The following is a 13,236-nucleotide window of genomic DNA, read 5'->3' on the forward strand; positions in this document are numbered from 1 at the left end:
AGAGGGATCATCTTCATTGATACCTTTCCAATGTATGGTGGAAGCTTTTAATGAAAAACTCTTCTTTTTGAAGAAGTCATTCAGATGGTTGTGTTGTGTATTAGTGTTTGTGTTGTGAGTTCATTTATGTCAAACGAACGTGGTGGTTTCCTATTGGATCTTGTGTACGAGCTATGTTTTGGAGATTTGTAGAGATGGGGTCGTGGTTGGAGAATTGAAGCAGATGCTGAAGAAGAAGAAGCAAACTCTTATATCCTTTACAAATTTGTTGTGATTTTTAGTTTGATCAGAGGTGTTAATTTCAAAAGAGTTTTCCTTTCTTTGTATTTTTTATATCAGAAACAGGTTATAAGTTGGGGTCGTGGTGGATGGATTATTTTTGAAAAGATATTGAAGATCAAAGTTGAGCTTTTCCCTGAACTTGTATTCCCTTTTTCCTGGGTCGCGAGGACGCTTCCTTATTAAGTGTGGGGATATGTTGAGTGTTGAAATGACTTGTTTTTTGGATGATTTTTGTTGTTTTTGAGAGCTGAATGGTTGATTTTATGGGATGATTGGTTGATTTGGAAGTGGTTTGAGAGTGTTTTGGATGATATTGATTGTGTTTTGGAAGTTCATGATGTTTGTTGATGGTTCTGTGATGTTCTGATAGGTTCTGAATGGTTCTGTATACCTTCTGTTTTGTTCTGTTTTGGTCTGTTTTGATCTGATTGTCTTCTGTAAGGAGGGATGGAGTATTAATTGATGAAGAATGAGATATTGTGAAAGCTTAGTGAATGTTTTGTGAGAGTTTGGAATGGTTTGAGAGTGAGTTATGAGGTTTTGATAACCTTTTGTAACCTTCTGTAGGTCTTCTGTAGAGCTTCTGCTTCTGTTCTGTCTCTGTTCTGTTCTGTACTGTAGCTGTTCTGGTACTGTTCTGTAGACTGTTCTGTATGCTTCTGTAAGTGTTCTGTGGGATGTATGTGTGACTTTTGGGAAAGTTTTCTAGCCTTGAAAAGAGGTGAATACAAGTGCAAAAGAGCTGAAAGAAGTGGAAGAAGTAGCTGCTGAAGACTCAAGAGAAGACTAGAGTGAAGTGACAGTAGTGAGCTGTGAAGAGACACTGTAGTGGCTCTGGTGACCCTTCATATCAGACATACCTTTTGGGAGGGGTATCCACGACCTAAGAGTGATTATTGAGAGTAATTTTTGAGAGATTGTAGTGAGGATATGGTGTATTATTGATGGAGTGAGAGAGAGAGAGTCAGAGATAGCCAATTCTACTGAAACAGAGTGATTGTATATGAGAGATTGAGAGAGAAGACTATGAAGATATTGAAGATGAATACTATGTGATGTATTTCCATTCAAAGATGGTGTATTCCTTTGATTTCTTTGTTCTATTGATGGATTTTGTGAAGATATTGAAGAATATGGTTGATTCTATTAAAAACCGTGGGAGATCTACATGATGCTGCATGAAGATTTGTTGTGCCTGGTGTTCTTTTCTTCATTGTGATCATATGAAACATGATAAACAAGCTTGTTGATGTTACAAGATAGATTTTCTTGCAAGAGAATTCCCTTTTCCTTGGTGTTCCTCTCGGGGCTCCATTCTTGCCTTTCTCTCTCCTCTCCCTCTTCTTCTGCAGTCCTTCTCTCTCTCTTTTCCCTTAGTTAGGACAGTTAGGTCTCCTTCATTACACCTTCGCTTCTACCCTTCGCTCCAATCTCCTCTTCCTCCTCCAACCTCCTCTCCCTCCACCCCTCCTTCCACCTCCTCCATCTAACCTCGTTCCTCTCCCTCCACCTTCAGAGGATTCAGAGCCCATTGACATAGAGGATCTTGATTCCCCTCCCCCATTGGTCATTTAGTGGAAGCGATTGAAGCATGTGGCAAAGAAAATTCCCCCAGTCATTCCTTCAGTAACAGTTTCTGCTACCTCTGGAAGTGACCTCCCTGCTTACCTCACATGCAACAACTTATTCAGGGCACATCGAGAGGGTTGTTTGGAAATATTAGTTCCTTTGCTAAATAGTTTAGTGTCAGGGGATGCCATTCCTTTCCTTTGTAACGACATCCAGGAGTTCTATTGAACTCTCAGTGTGACAGCTTATGCTCAACAGTTATATACTTCTTTCTATGAAGAATTGATGCAATCCAAAGACTAGTTGCATAAGGCAAACCACAGAGTTAGCCTCTGCTAAAGATACTCTTGCCGATCTGTTTAAGCAGATGGAGCAGCAAACAAATGATTGAGGCCAAGAGAGAATAAATATCTTCTTTTGAAAATTCAGTAGCAGAGGCTCAGTCAGAGGTCACTAGAGTTTCGAAAGAGAAAGAGCAAATGTCTAAAGAAGTTCAAGAGTTTAAGACTCTTTTAGATACGAAATTGTCAGCTTTGGAGACTGCTCACAATACACTGAAATCCCAAGCTTCCCAAATTAAGCAGTTGAAGGACCAGCTGGCGTAATCACGATCCATTCCTCCAAGCCCCAGTGTTCCTCTGATTCCTTCTATATCTCAGCAGGACTTGGCAGTTCTCCATAGACACGCCACATTATGTCTGTTGTTTTAAGATAAAATGGAAATATTACAGTCCACAATGGATTTATTATGGTCTACATTTGAGCACTTTCAGGAGTATATTCCTCCTGACCATTTCTTTTTTGTCCACTATCAGTTGCAGAAGTTGGCCTTCTATATTAAGCTCTCAACAATGGATCTCCCTCTTCTAGAGGATGGTTGGAGTGGGACTTGGTCTTCTAATTTATTGACAGAAGTTGTTCGTATGGTCTTTGAAGATTCTGTGACGATGGATACCATGTTGCTATCTTATATGTATGTACGAGGTGATCTGCTAATTTCAGATGATGTAAATTTGGCTTGGTATGTGGGGGATTTGGTCTTACCAGTTGCCTTATATTTCAACCATTTGGAGTTGAGGATAGGTGACATGTTCCAGTGCTATTCTTCTAAAGTGACTACTTTTCCTGACACTTTATGGCATTCAATGATTGATTTTGTAGTCCTGAATCAATGCCAGAATACAGCTTCTACTTCTCTGCAGAGCACTAACCAACTGAGGGTGGATCTCCTAGCTTATCTTTCCAAGAACCATCCATTTGATTGATCCTTCTTTGATGCCTACCATCGACGATCTGTTTTAGGTCCCTCTATTCCTAGCTTATTGTACTATCAACAAATGGCCCATCGCTATGATGCTTATTTTTCCCTTTATCAATTCACCTCAATAGCTATCTTACCTCTTCTTTTTCAACCTCAAGGTTTTCCTCAAATTCCAATCTTTACCTATTGTTCTTTCATTGAAGATAGAGTCTTTTCCCCTTCTTGGACATGTCCTTCTCCATCTATCCATATACCTTCTACTTTTCCTGCTTATCAATTGACACATTTCTTAATTGATTCACTTAAATTTTTAGCTACTTCTTCTTTAGCTTATGCCTCATTTTATGATTTTGCCTACCCATCTCTTCATCCTCTTTTACTTATTCCACTTCCATCTCCTGCCACTTCTATTTCTCAACCCCCTCAGTTGGTTAGTGGGTACGAAGGATTTGATCAGCAGATTCCGAGAAGAAGAGGAAGGAGATCAACTAATTCTCTCACAGGACCATAGATTAATTGGCCATTAATTCCAGGGGACTGGACAACTGTTAGTCAAGCATACCAAAATTACCTCCATGTTTCTCAACAATATTCACAATCTCTAGATCCTTCAATGAGATTGATAGCCCATTTTGCTTGGTACTTAGCATATATGCATAGGCATTCCCATAACGATCAAAAGGCCATTCCAAATCTTTGTATAAATGTCAATGTGAACATTGATTCGCAACAGTTGGATGTCCTATATTTTCATGCCCTTTGTCTACCTAGCAGATACCTTGTTTTGCTAGAACGGATGTGATGGCTTCTCAATTCTTTCAGAATCCTCCAAAATCTTTTGTAGATGAGTCTTTATCCCTAGATCACTTTCGTAATCATCAAGCCTTCAAGAGGGATCATCTTCATTGATACCCCTGGATGTATCTTCTATGCTTCTTAATGAGACAACTTTTGGAGGTACCATTCAGATGGTTTTGTTTGTGTTTGTGTTGTAATAATTTGTATGTGATGAGTTCGTGCTGGTTGAATAATTTGTTTGAGAGCTCTCTTTTCAACTATTTATGGTGATGGTGGATGGTAAGCCTACGATGAAAAGCTGAAGAACCTCTTATATCCTTTACAAATTTGTTATGACTTTTTATTGTTTATCAAATGTGTTAATGAATAACAAAGTTTTCCTTTAGTAGTATTATTTTCTAAAGATACAGGTGATAAGTTGGGGTCATTGTTTGGATTGATTATTGAAGATACTAAGAAGATCAAATTGAGATCTTTCAAAAACTTATATTCTTCTTTTCCTTAGGTCGTGAGGACGCTTCCTTTCTAAGTGTGGGGATATGTTGAGAGTGGAAAAAGACTGAATTTTTGACTTATTTTTGTTGTTTTTGAGGTCTGAATGGTTGATTTTTATAACAATTATTCCATCTTAGAATGGAGTACACTTTCAAGGGGAGAACCTATCATCTAGACTTATTCGTTTGCCACAATATTATGTAGGTCACGTCACAATCCTTTGTACCTTCCTCTAGATCTTGAACATGCAATGCATATACAAGTGGTAAGATACATCAATTTCAAAGCTTATACAAAAATGATTGAATATCACTCTTCATTTTTCAAAAAGAAGGAGTATTTGTGCATTCATCCTAACTCTTGACCTCTATCTCAGAGTGTCACAAGTTCTTGTAGGGTTCCATCTACAAGAGGAGAATAAGATGCCATGAGATCATGCACATGCATGGTTCATATTCATCTCATTGGGAGTGTATTATAGTATGCATCAATGTCTCTAGATAAGCATGCACAATCTTACAATTATTTTTTCTTCTTAGAAGAGTGCTTGCACTAACATGCTTCTCTATTTCATCAAATCACACAAGAAAATAGGTCCTTCTAAAGGTTCTCCACTATTTTTTGTGAACCCATACATTCAAATTGAGTTTAAGTGTAAATCAATGGTAGTGATGACTTGGGAGAAAATAACTAGATCATGTGGCACATGCTCTTGTAGATTCACTATCTTGGAGGGACACTTAGGATAGATGACCATAGCTAGAATACAAAGAGGATCCACCATTGGTAGCCATTAGGAAAGTGCATCTCTTATGATCCTTGATCATTTGAGGGTAGCATAAAGCAAAGAATAGGGGTACATTTATCCAATAAAAATAATTATGGACCTTGAAATGTTGTGGCAACTCAAACCAATTCGTGATGTAGATAAAAACACTTAGATAAAAAGAAGTGCATGTGCTTAGAAATATCTATTTGGACTATGCATGATGGACCTAGCTATTGAGAGTGTTTATGTATGTTTTCAACTCCATGATTCTCTATGAAGAACCCGACACTAAATGTTAACTCACAAACACTTAGATTCTTCTCAGATGCAATGCCTAGAAAATCTCCCAACATTAGGTTATTGTAGGATATGCCCCATATCTAGGGATGCATTGTAATCAAGGTACTTCAACTCCTTAAAAGAGGTTTTATATGAAAGGAAAAATAGTTAACTATTGAATCACTTTTTCTTTGTGAACGATTACTAGATTAGGTCCCACCATCATGGACTATTATTGATTGCAACAACACATGGGAAGACCAAGTTTCCACATAGGAATGAAGAAACTTTGCATCTTTCATTAGTTGAAGACCTTCCTATAGGAATGAAGAAGCTTTTCATCTTTCATGAATTGAAGTATTGGGATGATTTTTAAAAGTATCTACTTGATCGAATGCACATATTCAATAATATAGTAGAGCGGCTTTGGAAGACTATTAAGTGAACATGACAGAAGAGTCAAAGAAATTATATGAATGAGATTTGTAAAATCTAATCACATGTGGCCACAAAACAAACTAAATGGTAAAATTCATTTGCCAAAGACAACTTGGAGGTTTTGATTGAAAAAGTACGATGAGGAATGAAAAAAAGCATTTTAGTGCTTTGAAAATTATCAACAACACGGCAGAGGAAAAAAATAGTTTGAAGTTCCACAATTCACAAATATCTCAATATTGGATGCTTCAAATTTCCACTATAATTCTTAACACTATAAATAGCAAATAACAAATACAAGATTGTTTTACTACATTGGATATCAAAGAATAATATTTTTTGACAAGATTTGTTGGATATTGGAGCTCTCATATCCATAAAGTATAGGAACATGGTAGATGATATTTTTCCCATGAGAATCCTCACCATTCAATTACACTTATTGGTGCACATACTCAAATTGTTGTGACTGATGAAGGCTCTTCATTGGGAGATTCATGAAGACACTTAAACATCACTATGATATGGCTTGCAGTCTCTTACCTATTGAATGATATTCTAGCCACATTTAATCTAGAATTGAAATAAGTCTAAATGGAGGAGGATGATATTGACTCATGGAGTTACACATGCAAGGCATTAAAAGAAGCATGGACATAGAAATTCCTGGAAAGATGAATAAACTTTCTATCTTTAATTCATATGTGTTGGAGAAGGTCTTAAGAGAGGCAAGGTTCTAATATCTAGAAGATAGCATGTAGGGGTGATATTTAGGAAGGACCAAAGGACACCAGGTTTCCCATGGCATGATGCACTCAAATAACTACCAATATTTCCACTTAAACAAACTACACAATATGAAAGAATGGATGGTGAGGATGTTAATGAATAGGACATGGAGCTTTCATATGCTTGAAACTCTTGATAGAATGATCCTATCCATTGTAATAGATGACATTTACTTCTATGTATTTCTCAACTTGTCAGCAATCTTGTTCATATGTTGTGCAATACTACAAATTTAGTGCCCTATGGGCTCATGAATATCACTTTTAGGTAGGTAAAATAGTCAAAAGAGCATCAAATTTGATCATGGTGTGAAGAAAACTCCTTGTAAAAGCATTTTGCAACTATAAATTATCCCACCTATGAAGTTGGTACGATTGACTATTTTATGTAAAATAAAAATATCATGAAGGTCATATTTTAGAAGATTTTTCCATTTCCTTTAATGTGGAGTGGTCTCATGTTAGTTCTCAAGAAATGTAAGGAATCATACATAGTAAGAAAATTAGGCTTTCTCTAGATTGACTCTATAAATGTATAGAAGAATGCTAGACATAGGAGATTCTACTTCAAGCTTTAGCATCAATCAAGGAGTGCATCAAATGAAGAGTTAATTGAGGTTTCAACAAAGAGTTAACGAATGATCGATTCTTAAAATTCTGGGAAGGACAAGGCCTTGTAGTTTCATCAATTCTCAAAATTTTGGGGAGGAAATGACCCTTTTGGTTGATGCTAATGACATGGCTCTTGCAATGAACAAGGATTTGATGACATTGAACTTTAAAATTTCTTAAATGTTTTGGCACATTGAATATTGTGGAGGATAATATAGTTGATGATGAATTGTGATTGATAAGTTAATGGATAATATAGTGAAAATTATATGAACCATCCTCTGTGTGTGTGTGTGTGTGTGTGTGTGTGTGTGTGTGATAATTTCTTATGGAACTATTGACCATGAGTTGCAGTTGAGTAATATTATATATTGAATGCAATCATACTATTACAATTGATGTAGATGATTTCTACAACATTCTACATGCTTTTCTACCTTGTGTGTATTGCTAAGATTTGAGGTTTTCCTTTCTAAGTACTTCAATTTCAACCATATAGAAATACAAAATCATGTCTACATTTTCAAACACCTTTCTCTCATAACTACTTTCTTCAATTTCTTGTGCTACTCCCATGTCTAATTTTTCATATTATCTCTTTCACTTTCAATTCTTCATCACTTTCCTCATTATGAATGAATAAACTTCATTTTGAAGGAAATAAGAAATCTTTATTTACCTACATTTTTATTGTACTAGCACCTCAATAAGTGTTATTTCCATATGTAGACTACTTGAAGAGGATTGTTGTGAAGAATACACAATGTATTTCATCCCCATCCTTTTCTTCTAGAAAACAACTACTATAACATGCGCTTCATATCCAGAAAGAAATATTGTCATCATGAATATCATACTTTATTAAATAATCCAATAAGAGATATGGGCCTTAGTTAATTTCTTGCGGCTTTATAGCTATCAAAATTTTTATTAGCTCTTTCATCTTTGACTCTTCATCTCTTTTCTAATTAAGAATGATAGAGCATTTGGAAGGAAAAATTGTAATCTCCAAATAACTAGGTGTTTCTCCTGGTGATGAGCTTTTCTGAATTGTCTTACATCTTTATTTAATATCTTAAAACCCCATTTCCATAATATATTTTGTTGTCAATGAGCCTAACAAGCAACCTTTTGGCAACGAGTTTATTTCTTAGGCTCTAAAGATTTATCTCATTTTTAAAAATATTTGTTTCACCTTTAGTTCCTCATATCTTATCTCACAATGAATGACATAAACTCCATCTAGAAGGAGAAATATAATCTTTATATAAATCAAATTTTCTTGTACTAGATCTCAAATAAGATATATTCTGAAATTTGGTCACAACTAATTGAAGGGAAGCCTTTAAAATGATTCCATTTTTATGCTTGAACCGAGTCTAGTTTCAAATCTACAATGATATCATATTGGATACCATTACACAAACAAGGCCATTGTTTGATATAATCATATGTAGAGAATATGACACATTCCAAGAGGCGTACACCATCACTGATATTATGGACAACTCGGGACTTTTTAGAGAGTGGATTTATAATGTCTCTTCAAACATGGAAGGAGGTTAATTGCAAGACTTTTACAACCAACAAATAGTAGTGCTTTTGTAAGCTTTCATTGTTATAAAATACTTATTTGATTCTTCTAAATTTGATTTGCATACATTTATGTGCACCCTATGGAAAATATAAGGGATGCTATTTTTGTTAGGTTTTATACTCTAATTTTCCTATAGATTTCTCAAAGCTTATTCAATGTCAAGCTAACCATCACGATGTGAGCATTTTATACTCACTAGTGAGTTTACAAGCAAGATATGTATGCATTTGCACATGAAATATTAAGATCTGCCACCCAAAACTCGCAATGGCATACCCTGTTTCTTCTTAGCATGTTTCCACAAGTGCCCATCTTTTAAGAAAAACCCATAAGCTTTCCTCTTAATCTTCTTAAACTAGCCAGAGATGTGGTACTTGGAAATGGGATAGAAAAAAGGATAGATGGTGCCTTGGAGGATAAAGTTAATTGTTTTTGTACGCTGCACCACGTATCCATGGAGAAGTGGCTCGCTAGGTACGAGCATGCTAGAAGAGAGTGGAAGGGATCATGTTCAGAATTTTGATGCAGTAGACACTATCAACTAGTTCCATATTGTGAGGACATGGAGGAGATGCCACAGTTTATGTCTATGTAGTGGCTACATGAAGCTTTGATTGCGACCTCTTGACTTCGTCTCAACGGGTAGAGGTCTCTACCAAGGAGTCAAAATTCTCGAGGGGGATGTAGTCCGAAGGTGACCACAGTCTTTATTTGCTGTCATATCTAGATTTTATACACAATAACTAATCTAACCATTTCAGTTTATTATACAAAATCTATAATGTGGCATGGTCCCGTAGGTGAAATTTTTGATTTGAGTGCATCAACAAAATGTCATTCCAACAGATTGTGGTGTCATGGCAAAGCTCAAGCAAGAGAGCTGACGGTGGGCCACGGATTTGAATATTGTAGTAGATGAGATTGAGTATTTTGGCAACTTGCAAAGTGTTATCTCAATGGATTTCTAGAGGTAGATTTTCTGAGAAAAGATGGACAGATCTATTTAGCATGTTTATCTTATTGGACCATTTGAATAGATGCATCACCTTTTTTATTAAATTTTACATGGCACGAAATAGTCAAAAATATATATTTATTCTTATACGCGATATTGAATAGGTAATCTTCTATCCAAATTCCTGACAACCTTTATGGTGGTATGTTTTGCCCTGAACACTTCAAAGTACATGAATACATGATGAAAGAAATATATCTAGTGTTAGCTATATATAGTCTATCTATATATAGCGCCCCAAGTCCCCTCTATATATTCCTATCATGTGTGCTCAGTTGACACACTTCTCTGGTTCCACTTTCGATGTCTCGTGTCTCTCTTATCCTCTCTCTTTCTCCATTCCTCGTCTCCCTCGCACACTATTCAACATGGTATCAGAGCAGGCATAGGTTTTCTCCTCCATCTTCAGAACCTTCCACCCGTCTATTTCGGATCGTCATCCCGTTTTTGAGGCTATCAAATTAGAAGAAGGCAACGATGGACCTTTCCTAAGCTCAACTTTCGACCCCGTGAACCTTCTGGAGGTCGGGGTTCGCGAATGGCGCGATTGCACCTTGAGCCTTCAATGCCTCGAGAGGAGCTACAGCTTCACGCCGGCCATGGCCTTTAGTGCCTCAAGAGGAGCCGCAGCATCGCGCCGGCCATGGCTTCATCTTCTCAGCTCTACTGATTCCCAGTCTCTCGTCTACCTCCGAGGATCAAAGGCAGGACCAAAGGCCAGAGTAGGAGAAGGAATCATCATGCGTAGTACAAGTTTCCCCTTCCAACAATGCAGACTACCTCTTGCAAGACTATTACACCTACCATAGTGATTCGCGCCGTGGCCTCCACCCAACACGACGCTACAAGCACCAGCCATGGATTCTTCCTCATCATCGTTCTCTGCCTCTTCTCGCTGAGCCATGGATTCTTCCTCGTCACTCACTGAGCCATGGATTCTTCCTCGTCATCGCTGCTCGTCGGAGTGATCTTGAGAGCAGGGGCATCGTCCGTGTAAAAACACAGCATGTTGCTCCATCGTCCGTGTAAAAACACAGCATGTTGCTCCCTACTCCTCCTCCTCCCATGGAAGATCCACCGCCGATGCAGACACCCTGTGCCTACGAGGGCCGACGCTTCCGTGAGGTCCTCCTGGCCCTCCAGACATGGCTCACGACCGAAGCAGAAAGCACCGTAGAAGAATCACTGGGACTCAAGAGCGAGGCTAATTCCATCCATCGCCAACCCTCGTGTTCTTGCTGCATTGCGTTGTAGGCGTCTCCTTGCACAGTCCTCTGTCTATGAAGGTTCGTACTATCTCAATCTTGTGAGAATCTTGCATGCTGTTGACATGGCACTTATTTCTATCATGGATTAGTTTGCGTGCCTGTGTCAAAATAATTTGCCAAGAGCGATTGTTAGTGGGGCTAAAATCTGCCGGAAGACTGCTTTGATGGATTAGAGTCTGAAAATGGCTTGCATGTGGCCATCTTTGCATAGTTCTAGCGGTTATATTTGGACAGATCAGATGAGTGTCTTTGGCGTTCATTGTAGAACGGTGCCCTTGCTGATTTGTTACCTGCTTCACTAGATGCACTCAGAGTATGCGATCGTTGGACTGGTCCAAATTGGACATATATGGCCTTTGATAATCAAGCCATCTCTTAGAATGAAATGTCTATGAAAACTCAATTAACTATTTGCGAGGGTCGCGATGGCACTAATTCCTCCAATGGGGATGTACTAATATTTCCAGACTTTGTTTGATACAGGGGACTAACTCATTTTGATGTGGATGCCTTTGTGAAAGAAGTCCTAGTACATAACCGAGAATGGGTACCAGGAAGGCCGGAGAGGCTACGTGGCATGCATATCTTTGTGTGTGCACATCAGAGTCATGATATTATTGTGGCCAGACAAATAATCCAGAGGAACAGACTATGCAAAATCTAGTTGGGCATGCTGATGAAGTGATTTCTTTTAGAATTGAGGATGGGCAAGTTAGGGAGTAGGTTGTGAGGCAAACTGTAATTCAAGGTACTCATTGTGAGAGTTTCTTAATATCTTGACTTTTACTCAGATTCATGATGATCGTCCTCGTTCGTTATTCCAGCTGATGACAAATTATTTCGTTTATATTCTTTGCAACTGATGATCGTCCTCATTCATCTATATTCCAGCTGATGACACATTATTTCATTTATATTCTTTCCATCTGATGACACATTATTTCGTTTATATTCTTTCCAGCTGATGATCATCCTCGTTCGTTATTCCAGCTGATGAGGGTCTATATTCCAGCTGATGACACATTATTTCATTTATATTCTTTCCAGCTGATGAGCGTCTATATTTCAGCTAATGACAAATTTTTTTATTTATATTCTATTCATGGGGCCCCACATGTGTTATGTTGTCTATAGAGCGGCGTTGCGAACCGTCTCTATAGACTTTGTGTTGTTCTAATGTCACTGTAACGCTTTTTCTTTAAGTTTTGATATGACAGATATACTGCTTACATCCCAATTTCAGTTGAAGGAATTTCTTGGAGATTTTATCTTTTGCAATGATGTCGCTTATCCTTATTTTACATGTTGTATATTTAGGAGTGACAAGGCTCATTTGATGCCTCTCAATAGGCTGTTGTAATTCAGGAGTGATATAGCTCCTTTGATGCCTATGAATAGGCTCTTGTAAGTTCAACTTTGTAATTTTATATTTTGAATATTAATATAACGGTAGGCCTATATAGAGTTGTGAGTTTTTCCCTTGAGCCCCCAAGGGTTTTTTCATCCATAGTAAGGGACTTTTATTTGAGTGGGGGTGTTAGCTATGTCCCCTCTATATATTCATATCATGTGTGTGCGAGGGAGACGAGGAACGGAGAAAGAGAGAGGAGAAGAGAGACACGAGACACCGAAAGTGGAACCCCAGAAGTGTGTCAACTGAGGACACATGATAGGAATATATAGAGGGGACTTGGGGTGCTATATATAGATAGACTATATATAGCTAACATCTAGCATGGACAAGGAGAGTATATTGGTAGAGGAGTCGATGTTGTGGAGGGTGAAGAGGGCTTGGAGCATGCATAAGAGACAAGCATGGGTAACATAGACAAAGAGACATGAGACCACAATTTTTCAAGAATGAAGTGAAGCCTTCTTACTATGGTGACCTATCTATGGACCTTCTAATGTATGTTGAGCTATGCCAAGAGCTTGACATGGAGCCATAGGTCGGGTCATATTTGCATCCATTCACTCAATTCATTGATAATTTTCTTTTAAGCATACCTTAATATATGTGTTTTAATTAGAATCCTTTTTTGTAGAGTTATGTTGTTGTGCTTTA

General features: G+C 37.7%; 1 non-coding gene across 1 annotated transcript; it reads left to right on the top strand.

Annotated features, from left to right (window-relative positions):
* The first annotated feature begins 356 nt into the window (after nt 1-356).
* LOC148034503 (small nucleolar RNA SNORD36) lies at nt 357-424 on the top strand. Its single transcript, XR_015691240.1, has one exon. It is a non-coding gene; the product is annotated as a small nucleolar RNA SNORD36 (small nucleolar RNA).
* Nucleotides 425-13,236: the final 12,812 nt, after the last annotated feature.

The sequence above is a fragment of the Lygodium microphyllum genome, chromosome 6, assembly GCF_053477565.2.
Source record: "Lygodium microphyllum isolate KBCC chromosome 6, Lygodium_microphyllum_v1.1.10, whole genome shotgun sequence".
NCBI classification, from domain to species: Eukaryota; Viridiplantae; Streptophyta; class Polypodiopsida; order Schizaeales; family Lygodiaceae; genus Lygodium; species Lygodium microphyllum.